A 17,838-nucleotide genomic window follows, 5' to 3' on the forward strand; every position below is an offset into this window, starting at 1 on the left:
ATAAAACCACTATATACAGACCAGTATACTATACAGGATCTGTATGCAATATAAGTGATTATATACAGGACCATATGGCGGTAGATATCATCTGTACACAGGATATGTATACCGTATAAGTGATTACAGTTACATTTTGGGACTCACAATTACGTCTTTTCTGATCAGCGGCGTCCTCTTTCCTCTTCTTCTCCGTCCGGATAAGACCGCCATGTGAATCTCTTAACATCTGCAGGAAAAACATGTCAGACTCATTTTTTCAGTCCCCTCCCCTCCTCTACACAATCTTCCCATCTATAGGCCCACAAACTGTAATAATGCCCTCCTTCGTGTCCTGCACAGTAAATGGGCAGGTAGGTAGGTAGCCAGGTAACCCCCTCTTTCCCATAGGTATATGCAGAGTTACACCCCCCCATCTTTCCCATAGGTATATGCAGAGTTACACCCCCCTCTCTTTCCCATAGGTATATGCAGAGCTACGCTACACCCCCCTCTTTCCCATAGGTATATGCAGAGTTACACCCCCCCTCTTTCCCATAGGTATATGCAGAGATACACCCCCACCCCCTCTTTCCCATAGGTATATGCAGAGCTACCCCCCCTTTTTACCATAGTATATGCAGAGTTACACCCCCCCTCTTTCCCATAGGTATATGCAGGGTTACCCCCCCTCTTTCCCATAGGTATATGAAGAGCTACCCCCCCCTCTTTCCCATATGTATATGTGGAGCTACACCCCCCTTCCCCATAGGTATATACCGAGCTACACCCCCTCTTTCCCATAGGTAAATGCAGAGCTACACCCCACCCTCTTTCCCATAGGTATATGCAGAGCTACACCCCACCCTCCTTTCCATAGGTATATGCAGAGCTACACCCCACCCTTCCCCATAGGTATATGCAGAGCTACACCCACCCCTCTCCCTCCCTTTCCCATAGGTATATGCAGAGCTGCCCCCCTCTCCCTCCCTTCCCTATAGGTATATGCAGAGCACCCCCTCTCCCCCCCTTCACTATAGGTATATGCAGAGCATCACCCACCCTCTCCCTTCCTTCCCTATAAGTATATGCAGAGAACCCCCCTCTCCCCCCTTCCCTATAAGTATATGCAGAGCACCCCCCTCTCCCCCCTTCCCTATAATTATATGCAGAGCACCCCCCCTCTCCCCCCTTCCCTATAAGTATATGCAGAGCACCCCTCTCTCCCCCCTTCCCTATAAGTAAATGCAGAGCACCCCCTCCCCCCTTCCCTATAAGTATATGCAGAGCATCCCCCCTTCCCTATAAGTATATGCAGAGCACCCCCCCCCCCCGTTCCCTATAGGTATAGGCAGGGTTAAAAAAAATAAAAAAGATGCTCACCTGATATACCACACAGCGATCTCCTCAGCTGCAGGGCCTGCGTCTTCTCCCCTCCACAGTACAGGCACCAATGAGTACTCAGGCAAAAATTAACTTATCCTCTATTCACAGGATAGGGGATAAGTAGCTGATCGCAGGGTCTGACCACTGGGGCCCCACACGTTTTCCAGGACGGGACCCCGTCACTCTCAGTGAGGAGGATGTATCGTCTACGGGTTGATGGCATGCGCTCCATTTATTTCTATGGGAGCGCCGATGATGTCTTTTTGTCGCTCCCATAAAAATGAATAGAATGAGTGCCGGCTGCATCACGCACTCCTCACTGAGTGCCGGGTCCTGTCCCGGTGGTCGTGGGTGTGGGGCTGGACCCAGCAGTTGAACCCCCTGCGATCAGCTAATTATCCCATATCCTGTGAATAGAGGATAAGTTAAAGGGGTACTCCCGTGGAAAACTTTTTTTTTTAAATCAACTGGTGCCAGAAAGTTAAACAGATTTGTAAATTACTTCTATTAAAAAATCTTAACCCTTCCAATACATTTTATGGGCTATATACTACAGAGGAAATGCTTTTCTTTTTGTATTTCTCTGATGTCACGACCACAGTGCTCTCTGCTGACATCTGCTGTCCATTTTAGGAACTGTCCAGAGCAGCATATGTTTGCTATGTGGATTTTCTCCTGCTCTGGACAGTTCCAAAAATGGACAGCAGAGGTCAGCAGAGAGCACTGTGTTCGTGACATCAGAGAAATGCAAAAAGAAAAGCATTTCCTCTGTAGTATATAGCCCCTAAAAAGTACTGGAAGGATTAAGATTTTTAAATAGAAGTAATCTACAAATATGTTTAACTTTCTGGCACCAGTTGATTTAAAAAAAAAAAAAAAAGTTTTCCACGGGAGTACCCCTTCAACTTTCACCAGAAATCTCTTTTAATAGTAAAACGTTTTGTGTATGGTAATTTTTTGGCACTTTGTTCAGGTCAGTATCAGTCAGTGTAACTCACTCAGGACGAAGGGCGTACCTGTACGCCCTACGCACGGTCCCGGTGTTTAAAATGGTGCATCACATCGAATCGGTCCCGGCTGCTAACCATAACCGGGTCCCTGGGATAATGCATGCAGCACCGATCGCTGTGCCACGCGCTATTAACCCTTCAGACGCGGCGATCAAAGTTGATTGCCGCATCTGAAAACGAAAGTAAACGCTTCCCAGCAGCTCAGTCGGGCTGATCGGGACATAGCGATAAAATCACGATGTCCCGATCAGCTAGGACGCGAGCGTAGACCCCCTTACCTTGCTCCGTCACATCCGATCGGCATTTGATTGCTCCAAGCCTGAGCTACAGGCTTGAGCAATCGAGACCCTATCTCGCTGATCCATGCAAAGCTATGGCTTTGCAGGGATCAGGGTAAGAGATCAGTGTGTGCAGTGTTATAGCTCCCTATGCGGAAATGTCCCCATGCGGAAATGTCCGAACTATAAAAATATATCATTAATTAAACCACACGGTCAATGGCGTACGCGCAAAAACATTCCAAAGTCCAACATAGCGTATTTTGGGTCACTTTTTATATCATGAAAAAATTTATATAAAGCGATCAAAAAGTCTGATCAATACAAAAATGGTACCGATAAAAACTTCATACTGGCCCATACATGGAAAATGTAAAAAGTTCTAGGGGTTAGAAGATGAGAATTTTTAACATACACATTTCGTGCATGTAGTTATGATTTTTTTCCGAAGTACAACAAAATCGAACCTATATAAGTAGGGTGTCATTTTAACCGTATGGACCTACAGAATAGAGATAAGGTGTTATTGTTACCAAAAAATGCACTGCGTAGAAACGGAAGCCCCCAAAATCTACAAAATTAAATTTTTTCTTCAATTTTGTCGCACAATGAATTTTTTTCCCATTTTGCCGTGGATTGTTTGGTAAATGATGAATGTCACTGCAAAGTAGAATTGGTGGCGCATAAAATAAGCCATCATATTGAATTTTATGTGCAAAATTTAAAGCGTTATGATTTTTTGAAGGTGATGAGGAAAAAATGAGAATGCAAAAACGGAAAAAACCTGCACCCTTAAAGGGGTACTCCGCCCCTAGACATCTTATCCCCTATCCAAAGGATAGGGGATAAGATGTCAGATCGTCGCGGGCCCGCTGCTGGGGACCCCCGGGATCACCGCTGCGGCACCCGGCTGTCATTACTGCACAGAGCGAGTTCGCTCTGTGCGTAATGACGGGCGATACAGGGGACGGAGCAGTGTGACATCATGGCTCTGCCCCTCAAGACATCACGGCCCGCCCCTTAATACAAGTCTATGGCAGGGGCGTGACAACCGCCACGCCCCCTTCCATAGACTCGTATTGAGGGGGGCGGGCCGTGACGTCACGAGGGGCGGGGCCGTGACGTAAAGATACTCCGGCCCCTGTACTGCCCATCATCACGTACAGAGCAAACTCGCTCTGTGCAGTAATGACATCGGTGTGCCGCAGCGGTGATCCCGGGGGTCCCCAGCAGCGAGACCACGGCGATCTGACATCTTATCCCCTATCCTTTGGATAGGGGATAAGATGTCTAGGGGCGGAGTACCCCTTTAAGGGGTTAAAACAGGTATTTTTCAAGCAAAAACTGCTGGAAAAAAAGCAGTCAAAAATTTCAGCAATGTTTGCGGTAATATATATATATATATATACAGTGCACTGTAGAAGCCGACAGGACTGTACGGCTCCACGCAACCAAGTGGGTATGCACATGGAGACTATCGCTAGACGCCTAACTGGATTGACCATATTCAAGGCGCTCCAGGGTCTGCTATCTGTCTATTTATGACTCTGGATATCAATTTTAAGTAATATCAAGAGGCGGTACTGTATCACTGCCTGCTTGTGATGAGTGTTTTGTTCCCTGCTATATGTAGACGTGGCTTATGACTGTACCACTTATAAGCAGGGCTCATCTGATATATTAAATAGCACCCTTCCTGTCCCTGAGGAGGTCATGGATGGTGACCGAAACGCGTCGGACATTAAGGGAAATAACTGATGATGCTAAAATTACAATACTAAACACTCGTGGTCATTTAACAGTGTGTAATTATTGCGTCCTTATGGTGGGGAGATATTATCAGATCTACCCCACACTGTACATTCACATATATTTATATATTTTTTTAAGATTACTTGATTAAAAGTTAAGTCTTAGTCACTCCTCTCCCCCCCCCCTCTTTGAGTATGGAGATACCCCATAAGTGGACCTGAAGTGCACTACGGGCGAACTACAATGCTCAGAAGAGGAGGAGCACCATTGAGCTTTTGGAAAGAGAATTCGTTTGGAATGGTAGTCAGGGGCCATGTGCATTTACAAAGCCCCCCGTGGTGCCAGAACAGTGGACCCCCCACATGTGACCCTATTTTGGAAACTACACTCCTCACAGAATTTAATAAGTGGTGCAGTGAGCATTTACACCCCACTGGCGTTTGACAGATCTTTGGAACAGTGGGCTGTGCAAATGGAAAATTAAATTTTTCATTTTCACGGATCACTGTGGGGCGTAAATGTTCACTGTACCCCTTATTACATTACATGAGGGGTGTAGTTTCCAAAATGGGGTCACATATGGGGGGGGTCCATTGTTCTGGTACCATGGGGGCTTTGTAAATACAAGTGGCCTTCAATTCCGAATACATTTTCTCTTCAAAATCCCAATGGCGCTCCTTCTCTTCTGAGCATTGAAGTGCACCCATAGAGCACTTTACATCCACATATGGGGTATGCTCTTACTCAGAAGAAATTGGGTTACAAATCTTGGGGGGCTTTTTTTTATTTTCCCTTGTGAAAAAGAAAAATTTAGGGTGACAGCAGCATTTTAGTGAAAAAATTTTTTTTTTCATTTTCCCATCCAACTTTAATGAAAATTTTTCAGCAGCTAATAAGTACAGGAAGGATTAAGATTTTTTAATAGAAGTAATTTACAAATCTGTTTAACTTCCTGGCACCAGTTGATAAAAAAAAAAAAAAAGTTTTTCACCGGAGTTCCCCTTTAACCCCTTAAGGACGCAGGACGTAAATGTACGTCCTGGTGCGGTGGTACTTAACGCACCAGGACGTACATTTACGTCCTAAACATAACCGCGGGCATCGGAGCAATGCCCGTGTCATGCGCGGCTGATCCCGGCTGCTGATCGCAGCCAGGGACCCGCCGGCAATGGCCAACGCCCGCGATCTCGCGGGCGTCCGCCATTAACCCCTCAGGTGCCGGGATCAATACAGCTCCCGGCATCTGTGGCAGTGTGCGATTTGAATGAATGATCGGATCGCCCGCAGCGCTGCTGCGGGGATCCGATCATTCATAACGCCGCACGGAGGTCCCCTCTCCTTCCTCCGTGCGGCTCCCGGCGTCTCCTGCTCTGGTCTGTGATCGAGCAGACCAGAGCAGAAGATGACCGAAAACACTGATCTGTTCTATGTCCTATACATAGAACAGATCAGTATTAGCAATCATGGTATTGCTATGAATAGTCCCCTATGGGGACTCTTCAAGTGTAAAAAAAAATGTTAAAAAATGTAAAAGTAAAAAAAAAGTGAAAAATCCCCTCCCCCAATAAAAAAGTAAAACGTCCGTTTTTTCCTATTTTACCCCCAAAAAGCGTAATTTTTTTTTATAGACATATTCGGTATCGCCGCGTGCGTAAATGTCCGAACTATTAAAATAAAATGTTAATGATCCCGTACGGTTAACGGCGTGAACGAAAAAAAAAAAAAGTCCAAAATTCCTACCTTTTTAATACATTTTATTAAAAAAAAAATTATAAAAAATGTATTAAAAGTTTTTTATATGCAAATGTGGTATCAAAAAAAAAGTACAGATCATGGCGCAAAAAATTAGCCCCCATACCGCCGCTTATACGGAAAAATAAAAAAGTTATAGGTCATCAAAATAAAGGGATTATAAACGTACTAATTTGGTTAAAAAGTTTGTGATTTTTTTTAAGCGCAACAATAATATAAAAGTATGTAATAATGGGTATCATTTTAATCGTATTGACCCTCAGAATAAAGGACACACATCATTTTTACCATAAATTGTACGGTGTGAAAACGAAACCTTCCAAAATTAGCAAAATTGCATTTTTCGTTTTAATTTCCCCACAAAAATAGTGTTTTTTGGTTGCTCCATACATTTTATGATATAATGAGTGATGTCATTACAAAGTACAACTGGTCGCGCAAAAAACAAGCCCTCATACTAGTCTGTGGATGAAAATATAAAAGAGTTATGATTTTTAGAAGGCGAGGAGGAAAAAATGAAAACGTAAAAATTAAATTGTCTGAGTCCTTAAGGCCAAAATGGGCTGAGTCCTTAAGGGGTTAAGAAATTGTGCCTAGCAGGACTATGCTAAGACTGTTCCATTTCCAAGTTCAGCAACGTAACCATTAAGCTTTGTGCCTGACCATCAGGTCAAGAGACTCCTAGCCAGTAGGAGATTCGTAAGTTTTGGGCCCGGCTGATTGTGGCAGTCGTGAAACATAGTGTGGTGTCCCGGTACCGTATTTCATACTGTACCTTTGTAGAGGTCCCCATAGTCAGAGTCCCTAGGAAAGTCGGGGTCCCTCTTCTATAGTTCTCCCCTCGTCACCCCTTAGTTAGTTCATATGTATATATTCAAATGCCTACCTGTTCAGCGTAGCAGGACCTGCGGGTCATGTGATTAGGGTCAGAAATCTATGGTTTTGCTAAAGGACCTTTGGTGGTTCTCATGACGTGTTCACCCACAATGCAATGTAACAGTGAGTGACAGTTGTTATGGACCAATCCAAAACGGCCAGCCCCTGCCCATATAAGGGAGCTGCGCCATCTTGATCGCTCTCTTAGGTTGCTGATTCTGGATGAGGTAGGACCTCCGCAGCTTACAAGACAATTTACTAGGCCAAAGCCTTGCGGCCTCGGCCTCTAACATAGCGGATATACTAAGCAATTCCCCGCTACTCCCCGCAAGATCACTGGAGCTAAACGCTCCCTTAAATCCAGCGGATCTATGCTACCAAATCTCTGAGAAGCTAAATTGAGCTTATCTGATCCCAACCAACTGTCAATCGCTACTCGGCTATATCTATAGAGACTCTGTTATCTGGACTGTTACTATTGCTGCGTGTACAGAAATTCTTCAGTAAAAGTTCCTGCAAGTTTTCAGTTAACAGTGGTTGTGGACAATCCTTTATTCTACATTCACCTATTGCTTTTGGGAAGGGTGGCAATAGGCCTATCAAGATTACAGAATTTAACCATCACCCTGGCGTCACGAGTGACAAGGGTTAACAACGCCCTTTATTATTCTGAACAGCAACACCCTAACTACCCTACACCCCACAAGGCTTTATCCCCCAAGATTACCACAATAGACTCCTAGTGTAGGTGGACTGCAGATCCTTACATGCCAGTTTTGTGTACATATCCCTATATTCATGAGACTTTCTAGCTAAAAATTGCACTTATCAGGTGTATGCGCCTGAACCTTGTTGGAGTGTTAATAAATATGTAAGCTTGGATAATAAAAATGTATATGGTCCTTGTACACAGAAAAGATAGCTTTGTGTCTGTGTACATAAAAAGTAGGTAAAGGTTGTACACGAAAAAAATGTCCACTAGATGCACGTGTACACTAAAAAACAAAAAACTTAAATAATTCTTGTATACATGTACATACAAATGTATAAAAATAGTAAAAAGGTGTTTTAGTAGTTACTAAATAGGTCACTCTCCCGGACCCTCCGAGAGTAGCATTCCAGTCGCCAATCGCTAGCACCTGTCTCAACAAAAATAACAGGGTAGGGGGGGCGTGGCTGGCCATGCAAGGAGAAGGTCACTAGCCTGCTGAGCTCCGTATCCACGGCCCATCAAACAGGGGAAATCGTTATTCCACATGCGACCCAAGAGAACTGGACACAGCCAAAGGTCGAGGGGACCGACCCTGAAGCTACCAGTCCCCATTTCTAATTTCTTCAGCCCCTTGCAGAGCCTGGAGGATTCCATGGGGCCGATGACAGTGCTCTCCAAGATGGTGCCGGCACCCGCACCTAAGGCCGCGCTTAACCACTCCCCACCAGTGACGAGGAGAAGCGCAGCCAGCTCGGCTGGAGCTGCAGCGCAGTTCGGGAGGCTAAAGGCGCTGACCGACCTACCTGTCCGAAGCCCGGCGACACAGAAGAGGGGTCCGGAAGGCGAGCACACCACAGCGGGTGTTTTGACGGAGGTCCGGGGGACCCGAACTCTGGACGCGACCCCCGCTCCGGGACTTCCCCAGCACGCAGGGGCTACGGGCGCTGCGCCGCGGCTTTCCCCCTCAGACTGCAACGAGGGACGGATGGAGAGCGGCACGAACCCTTCCTGGAGCGCGCCACCACAGCTGCCTGCGGGACTGCACTCTTCCGCAGGGGTTCCGACAGGCCCAACACAGATATCGCTGGCTGCCGGTTTGAGGAGAGAGCTGATGGACAATGAACCTGAGGCGCACAGCACCACTGATGGCGAGGTAGGACCGGGGGAGATTACCAGTGCTCAGCACCCATCATATGCTTCCCCTCCCTGCACCCCTGGTTCCCCTGAGGATGGAGCAATTTCACCTTCCGAGAGTGTCCCCTCCATTTTTTGCAGCCCCAGGGACTCACAGAGTTCCCAGCTATCCCTCTCTGCTGCAGGAAGAGGACCAATATTGCGGCCCGACTACATGGACCCTGGACTTTTCACCACAGTGTCAGCAACGGGGGCTACTTGGGGTGATGAAGCCCACGCTCCTTTGCCCACTCCTGCTAAGGGACTGCCTGTGAGCCTCCCACCTTTTATACACCCTGTTGTTCAACCACAGTTTCTTCAGGGCTCTGCCCTATCACATGGACATGGGGATCCTCTATCCACGTCATTACCCCCCCCCCCCAGCTCAGGCCGTCGCCTTGCTAAAGGGGCACCCAGAACTCCAAGCACTTCTAGCGCTTCTGCCGACCAAAAGTGATATGTCTGCGATGGCTCTGGACTTAAAGCATGCCTGGCGCCAGGATTTGCAACCTGTCCTGCAAGATGTGTCGGACCTACAGGGAAAGGTGAAGGCCCTTGAGGACTTTCGGGCCACGGCGCTTGATACCATGAGAGACCTACAGACCTCCCTATCTGCTCAGGCTTCTACACAGTGTGCGTTGGCAGACCACCTAGACGATGTGGAAAATAGAAGTCGGCGAAACAATATTCGTATCCGGGGCCTCCCTGAGGCCACGAGGAGCCAGGACCTATTCCACACTGTCACAGGGACATCCAATCTACTGCTGGGACGCCCACCAGACACCCACATCGAGCTTGATAGGGTCCACTGGGCGCTCAGAGCACCAAGCACGGACTCCTCTCGTCCACGCGATGTCATTTGCAGAGTCCATAAGTATACTCTGAAGGAACAGATCATGCTCAAAGCAAGGCAACGCGGAGATGTGGACTTTGATGGTGCAATCCTACAGTTATACCCGGACTTATCCAGACGCACCCTGCGACAAAGGGCCCTCCTCCGGCCTCTTCTGAGAGAACTCCAGAATCAGAATTTGCCCTACAGATGGGGCTTCCCGTTTGCCCTGCATGTCACTGCTGGGGATGTGAACGCTTCCCTGCGAGAGCCGAGAGACTTGCCGCTTTTCCTGTCATCGCTGGGCTTGCCGCCCTTGTCTCTGCCGGAGTGGGACATCTTCCTGAAGGACCCGTATGCTGCACCCCCGGGCATTCGTCTCTCTCAGAGACTACCAACTAGGCGACCCAACCCGGGCTGGCCGCTACCGCAACGCCACAGGAGAACAAGGCGTAACTCCTCCGGACCCACTGCTGGAGTGGAGCAGCTTACCCCTTTTTTTTTTGTGGGACGCAGTTTTTCTATTGTTGACCTGTCTCCCTCACACATGAAGAGTGGTGCATCGCACCTGACTTTCCCCCTCTCTTTAGAAACCTCCTCACACTGCAGGCATAGCCTTACCCCAACTAGGGCTGGTGTGGGTTTACTACACCTGATAGGCAGACGAAATTTTTTCTGCCACTAGTACTACCTTGCAGGCACTTGAGCTTGCTTTTTTGGTTTTTTCTTTGTTGTTTTAGTGTTTTGTTTCCCTGTTTCTGATCCCTGTTTTTTCTCTTTTCCAGTAGGACTGGTTGTTCACTCCCCGCCGGGCCCCTGTTGCTGTGTCCTCTCGATCTACACTGTCCAGCTATCGCCCAGAGTGCTTAATGGCAGAGGTGAAGTTGGTCACCCTGAATGTTCAGGGATTCAATGTTCCGGAGAAGAGGTCACAAATTCTCTACCATATGCTCAAGCTCAAGGTCAGACTTATATGTTTACAGGAGACCCACTTTAAAACAGGTCATGTCCCAGATAGACTCAGCAGGTACTTCACCACCTGGTTCCATAGCTCCAACCCGGATTCCCGCTCGAAGGGGGTATCTATTGGTATACACTGATCCCTACCATTTAGTGTACAGGCTGTCCGGGTGGATCAGAACGCTCGATATCTCTTTGTTCGGGGCAACATATTGAACAAGGTGGTGATGGTAGCGACGGTCTATGCCCCTAACAGCGGTCAGGTGGCCTTTCTGGCAAAGACTCTGGAGGAACTGTCTTCATTTGCCCAGGGTATGGTGTTGCTGGGTGGGGACTTTAATGTTGCGGTTCACCCACTGCTGGATGCGTCCGCGAGCCACTCAGCAATCTCCTTTCGCCAACTGAGCAGACTTAAAAAATTATTGCACTCCCTGCAGCTGTGCGACGTGTGGCGCCTCCAGCATCCGGGTGATCGGTACTACACCCACTTTTCCTCCCCACATGGATCATATAGCAGGCTGGACTATGTGTTCCTGTCACACTACCAGCTACCCAGATTGTCATCCTCGCAGATCGTTAGCCTCTTTCTTTCCGATCACGCCCCGGTTTACTGTACAGTGACGATCCCTTCCTTGAACACCCCACGGTTTTCATGGCTTTTGAACGAGTCCCTCCTCCTGGACACCCTTTGCCTGTCGGATCTGAGGATGGCGATCTCGCACTTTCATTCCGATCACGCAAATGACCAGACCTCCTTGCCCCACCAATGGGAAGCTATTAAGTGTGTGTTGCGTGCTATTTTGATCAGCCATAGCTCTCGCCTTAAGAGAGAAAAGGCAGCCAAACTGAAGCGCCTCCTTGAGACGCTCCGTGATTTGGAGGCCTTGCACAAATGAACTCTCTTGGAGTCCACGTTGAGGGAACTCATCAAAATTCGTCATGAAATCCGCTCCCTTTTGAACGACTCTTTCAGACAGTACAGCCAGAGATGCGCAAAGGCCTTTTATGAATGGGGCAATAAACCGGGCAGACAATTGACCAGAGCTCTCAGAGAGAGAGAAGGTCGGCTTTATTTGTCCCGTCCATAAATACTCCGGGTGGTGGAAAGTCGTACCTTACTGCTGACATGCTGACGGCCTTTGAAAAATATTACTATGATCTCTACAACCATTCCACCCAGCCGTCCGTCCCCCCCCCCCCCCACATCCCTCTCTGGCTGACTACATACGGCGGACGGCTCTCCCGCGTCTGTCGGAGGAGGACATAGTTGCCTTGGAGGCCCCGTTCTCCGAGGAGGAGATTGCACAAGCGATCTCTAACCTGCTCTCGGGCAAAAGCCCGGGACCGGATGGGTACACGTCCAAATTCTTTAAAACACTGAAAGATAGCCTGCTCCCTGTCCTCGGTTGGACGTTTAATAGTATCACCCCGAACCTGGGATTTCCCACCGATTCACTCAGTGCCTATATAACGGTCATCCCTAAAGAAGGACGGGACCCAAACCTCTGCGCTAGCTACCGCCCTATATCTCTGCTGAACACAGATCACAAACTGTTAGCCAAATTGCTGGCGGATCGTTTGGCTTTGGTCCTTGCCCCCCTAGTCCACCCTGATCAGACCGGATTTATAAGCTCCCGAGAGGCACGTGATAATACGGTACGTGCCTTCTCGATAATCCATAGGGCTACTGCTCATAAGAAACCGTTGTTACTCATTTCTCTCGACGCGGAGAAGGCTTTTGACAGGGTGGACTGGGGATTCATGAGAGCAACGCTGGAACAGATAGGCCTAGGCCCTTCTATGCTAGGGCGAGTGACAGCCTTGTACAGAGACCCTCAAGCCCGGGTGAGAATCAATGGGTCTTTATCAACTCCGATACCCATCCGGAATGGGACGCGCCAGGGGTGCCCGCTTTCCCCCCTTCTGTACGTTCTGTGCATGGAGCATTTACTGAATGCTCTCAGATCTGATCCGAACATTAAGGGGTTTACCCTCGGGGGAGGCGGACATCTCTGCTCTGCGTTCGCAGACGACCTCCTCCTCTACCTATCTTCCCCATGCTCCTCCTTACCTGCAGCCCTGCTCGTCCTGAGGGAATACTCCCACTACAGCAACCACAGGATCAATATGTCCAAGAGTGTGGCCCTGCCATTAGCCCTCCCGGTGGATAGTGTATTACGGTTAAAGAGGGATCACCCCTTTCACTGGGCTACCGGGTCCTTTAAATATCTAGGCATCCATATCCCGATAGACCTGTCAGACACCTTCGCCCTGAATTTCCAATCGTTGTTGGTGACTCTTGCTAAGGACTTAAATAGATGGACATCTGGCGCTTTCTCCTGGCTGGGCCGCGCCAATATTGTTAAAATGAACTTTCTTCCGAGGCTGTTGTATCTTTTCCAGACGATCCCGATAGCGCTCCCACTCTCCTATTTTCACAAACTTGACAAACTGATTCGCTCATTTATATGGGCGCGACGGTCGTCTAGGATCTCTAGCCGGGTCTTGGTTAGGAGGAAGCAGGCAGGTGGTCTGGCAGTCCCTGACTGCCGGGCTTATTATGTAGCGGCTACCCTGGCCAGACTCCTGGATTTCTTCCACGGCCGTGTCTCTAAACAGTGGGTGGTGCTGGAATCGTATGGCGCAACTATGAATGTAGCCCTGTATCCTTGGCTACCCCCGACCATGTACTCGCAACGTGTGTTGGAGACACTGCCTTGGGTGTCTAGAGAGTTGATTGTTACCCTGACCAGATACTTGCGTAGATCTCAGGTCTTTTCGGCTGATGGTCCGCTGACCCCGATCATTGGCAACCCTAGTTTTCCACCGGGTATGACTACTGACTCTTTCCTGGGTCTTTCCTCATCCCCAGCCCTACCCATACGTCGTTTTCTTAATGGGACACAGTTGAAGCCATACAATGACTTAGTCCCGTCACATCTTCAGACTTCCATCAGGCTGATGCAATACCTTCAGCTAAGACACTTCCTTGATACTGCTGGGCGTTCCTTGAGGTTGGACCGACCCCTTCTCCCTTTTGAAGAGCTGTGTGTTTCCCCCCCCCCCCCCCCGGTGTATAAGGTGGTTTCTCGAGTTTACGGTCTCTTACAGGATGAGGCGACTCAGCATCCCCCCAAATTTGAATCGTCCTGGGAGGAGGAACTACACACCACTGTTGCTCGCTCTGATTGGACGACGGCTTTTGAAATGTGTCATCAGATCTCAATATCTTGCAGGGCACAGGAAACCAACTATAAGATCTTGTCTAGGTGGTATAGAGTACCGGCCCTATTGCACAAATTCCACCCTTCAGTATCGGACCTTTGCTGGCGCTGTGGTACTGATAGGGGGGACCATGTCCCATATCTGGTGGTCCTGTCCTTCCCTCACGGCCTTTTGGATGACAGTAACTTCACGAATTGCCCTAGTGACTCGTGTGACTTACCCTAATGACCCAAAGGGGCTGCTCCTGTCCATAATACTGACCTCCAGAAAGTCACCCTCTAGACTTTTGGCTAACATGATGCTTATGGCTGCTAGGTCAGTAATTCCCAAGAGATGGAAAGACTGTAATCCCCCAACTGTCACCGAGTGGTATAAGGAAATCCTGTTTGTTAGCCGTATGGAGGAACTGATGGCTGATTCCAATGGTTGCACCGCTAGATACACTGTGATTTGGGGCCCGTGGATTAGCTTTACTGGTACCCAGCTCTACAGGGAGGCCTGTCTAGGTTTCCCCTCCTCCCTCCCTCTCCCCCCCCCCCCTCAGTGTTTCGGACCTCTCCTCCGGAGTCATTATTGAAACGTTTCGAACCTACATGATTGCCTCGGGACACGGGGCCCCGGCGGTGACTGTGACACTGGTATCAAGTAAGTGACTTCCCAATTCTGCTTCTGGCGACCCCTCCCCTCTCCCCCCCCCCTTATTTCTCTCTCCTTTTTTCTTCTCACTTTTTGTTATATGACTTTTCACCCACTCTTTCTCTTCCGCTGGAAACAGCTTAACCCGTCCCATTGTTACCTACCCGATTTTTGGTTTCTCTATTTTTATACTTGCTATGATTTGCCTTTCAATGCTTCCTAAACTCAGCATTGCTCTTTATTGATTGCTGACCAGCAGTAGCACTCTTACTTTGTTCTCACGTACTTATGAGAACAGTGGCTTTCTTTGCTACTTATTGCTCATGCATGGATGTCACTGCTAATATATTCATGGCTTGTATTTTGCATGTTTTCAATAAAAGTTTGTTCGAAAAAAATAAAATAAAATAACAGGGTAAACTACCCTTAAGATATCAAGACTAACTTTTTAGCAGTACTTGCACACATAGTACCTAAATAGCTCACTTAAATGTACTACCTCAGTCTTCTTAAGTACATACACAAAAACAAAAATATGTCTCACACTCAAGAAACGCTTAGGAATTGTAGCCCATTGATATTCAATTCCTGCCACTGTTAGGTACACTCATATTTCTCTTCTCTTTATTACGTGTGTGAGATGCTCTACTTGGTCAGTAGATGCTCTTGCGAGCACGTATTTCTAAAGGTAACCTAGGTAAGGTTATACTGTTGTGTTCTAAAGGTAAGTAGCGTGTAGCTGATAGACCTTAGTAGCTAACCTTATTGGTAGAGAGCCTCAGGCAAGCCAATATACCCTTTTTGTGTACTAACAGGTGACTCATCCTGGCAAAACAAAAGTTAATGTGGTGAGATTTCAAAAATGTTTTAGTCGGCTTGAAACTAAAGGTATAGAGAGCTGTACTAATGTCTAGTTAGCCTCATAAATGTATAGAGAGCTATAAAAATGTCTAAGGCGCTAGAAACTAATGTCTAGATAGCTTCATAATGTCTAGATAGCTTCATAATGCTTAGATAGCTTCCTAATGTCTAGTAAGCTTCATAATTGCCAGTAAAGATACTAGTCAGACTAAAAGAAAATGTCTTCAGAGTGCATATATATTTCTGTCTTTGTCCTAGTCCCTCTACCTTAGGGGACAGGCATCAGGGTCGACTTGTTATAAGTAAGGGGGTTTGTGGTGTCCCAGCACCGTATTTCATTATGTGCCTTGTTAATTAGTACCCAAAGTTAGAGTCCCTAGGACTGTCTGGGTTCGCTTTCCTCATTTAACCCTTAGTTACCCCTTAGTCACTTAATATTTGTAAATATTATCTATCTAAATAAATGTATATGGTAATACTCACTGTTTTAGCGTCGCAGGACCTGTGGGTCATGTGACCGGGTTGCAGAACTCTATGGATTTTGCTAAAGGACCTTTGGTGGTTTTGGACATGTGATCACCCACAATCCATTGTAACGGTGAGTGACAGCTGATTGGACCAATCCAAAACGGCCAGCCCCTGCCCATACAAGGGAGCTGCGCCATCTTGTCGCTCTCTTGGGTTGCTGACTCTGGAAGAGGTAGGACCTTCGCAGCTTCCAAGACAAATTACTAGGCCCAAAGCCTTGCGGCTTAGGCCTGCGCTAGTGACGGATAGCTCTTACAATTCCCCGCTATCTCCGCAAGATCTCCGGACCTAATCCAACCCCTAAATCCGGCGGATCTATGCAAATACAATCCTCAAAATCTAAAGGGAGCTTTCCGGTCCTAAGCATCTGTCAATCACTGCTGTGCTGTTTGTAAAGACTCTGTTATCTGGACTGTTACCGTTACTGCATATACAGAAAATCTTGGGAAGGGTGGCGATAGGCCCAGCATCACTACAGAATTTTAACCCGCACCCTGGCGTCACGAGTGACAAGGGTTAACAGCGCCCATTATGTATAGAAGCGCAACACCCCTAGTGCCCTACAACCCCCAGGCGTACCACATTAATATATATGTATATATTTAATAATTATATATATCCTATAGTAATGTATAGTGCTTACCTTGTTCAGCGTCGCAGGACCTTCGGTCATGTGACCATGCTAGTAACCTCTATGGTATGTTGTAAGACCTAAGGAGGTCCTTGGGTCACTTGTTACCAAACAAATCTCTGTAATGGTGATTGACATCAGTATGGACCAATTAGCGTTAGTTCAGCCCCTGCCCATATAAGGGAGCTGCATCCAATTATCGCTCTCTTGGGTTGCTGCTCTTGTGGATGCGGGACTAACAGGACGGTGCTACGCAACTTTCAAAGACACGCTAGGCCTCAAAACCTGCAGGCCTCAGCGGAATCAAAACCGTGAGTTCAAATCTAAATCCCGCAAATGCTAGCGTGACTACTGGACCGCAATTAACTCCTAAATCCAGTGGAGCAACGCAACATACTAAAAAGACCCTTAATGCTAAAGTCCCAACCTTTGTCAATCTCCAAGAAAAGCTGTTGTTATGCTCAGAGACTGTTGTATTATTGAAGCTTGCAGAAAACCTTCAGTAAAAGTTAATACTGTTTCAGAAACTCTCCGGTTGTGGACAATCTATTCTTCTTATCTACCTCTCTAATGCTCTTGAGAAGGGTGGCGGTAGGAAAAGCGTAATTGAGGAACCCACACCCTGGCGTCAGGAATAGCAAGGGTTAACAGGCACCCTTTAATTACCGCACAGCTACACTCCTCATACAATACACCTCCCAGGCTATCACAGGTGTCTCCAGCTGTTGGAAAACTCCCGGCATGCCTTGACAGTCAGTGGCTGTCCGGCAATACTGGGAGTTGTTGTTTTTCAACAGCTGGAGGCTCCGTTTTGGAAACACTGCTGTACAATGTTTTTTTTTTATTGGTGGGGGGGGGGATGGGGACTGTGTAGGGGTACTGTATGTGTATATGTAGTGTTTTACCCTTTACTATGTGTTAGTTTAGTGTAGTAGTGTTTTTAGGGTACATTCACACGGGCGGAGGTTTACAATGAGTTTCTCGCTGGGAATTTGTGCTGCGGCAGAAAATTTGCCGCATCTCAAACTTGCAGAAGAACTCGTTGTAAACCCGCCCGTGGGAATGTCCCCCACACATGGGGGGGGGGGGGGCGGGGGTCAAACCTCCAGCTGTTGCAAAACTACAACTCCCAGCATGCACTGACAGACCATACATGCTGGGAGTTGTATTTGTGCAAAATCTGGAGGCACATTGGTTGTGAAATACAGAGTTTGTTACTTAACTCAGTGTTTCGCAACCAGTGTGCC

The sequence above is a fragment of the Hyla sarda genome, chromosome 7, assembly GCF_029499605.1.
Source record: "Hyla sarda isolate aHylSar1 chromosome 7, aHylSar1.hap1, whole genome shotgun sequence".
Lineage (NCBI taxonomy): Eukaryota > Metazoa > Chordata > Amphibia > Anura > Hylidae > Hyla > Hyla sarda.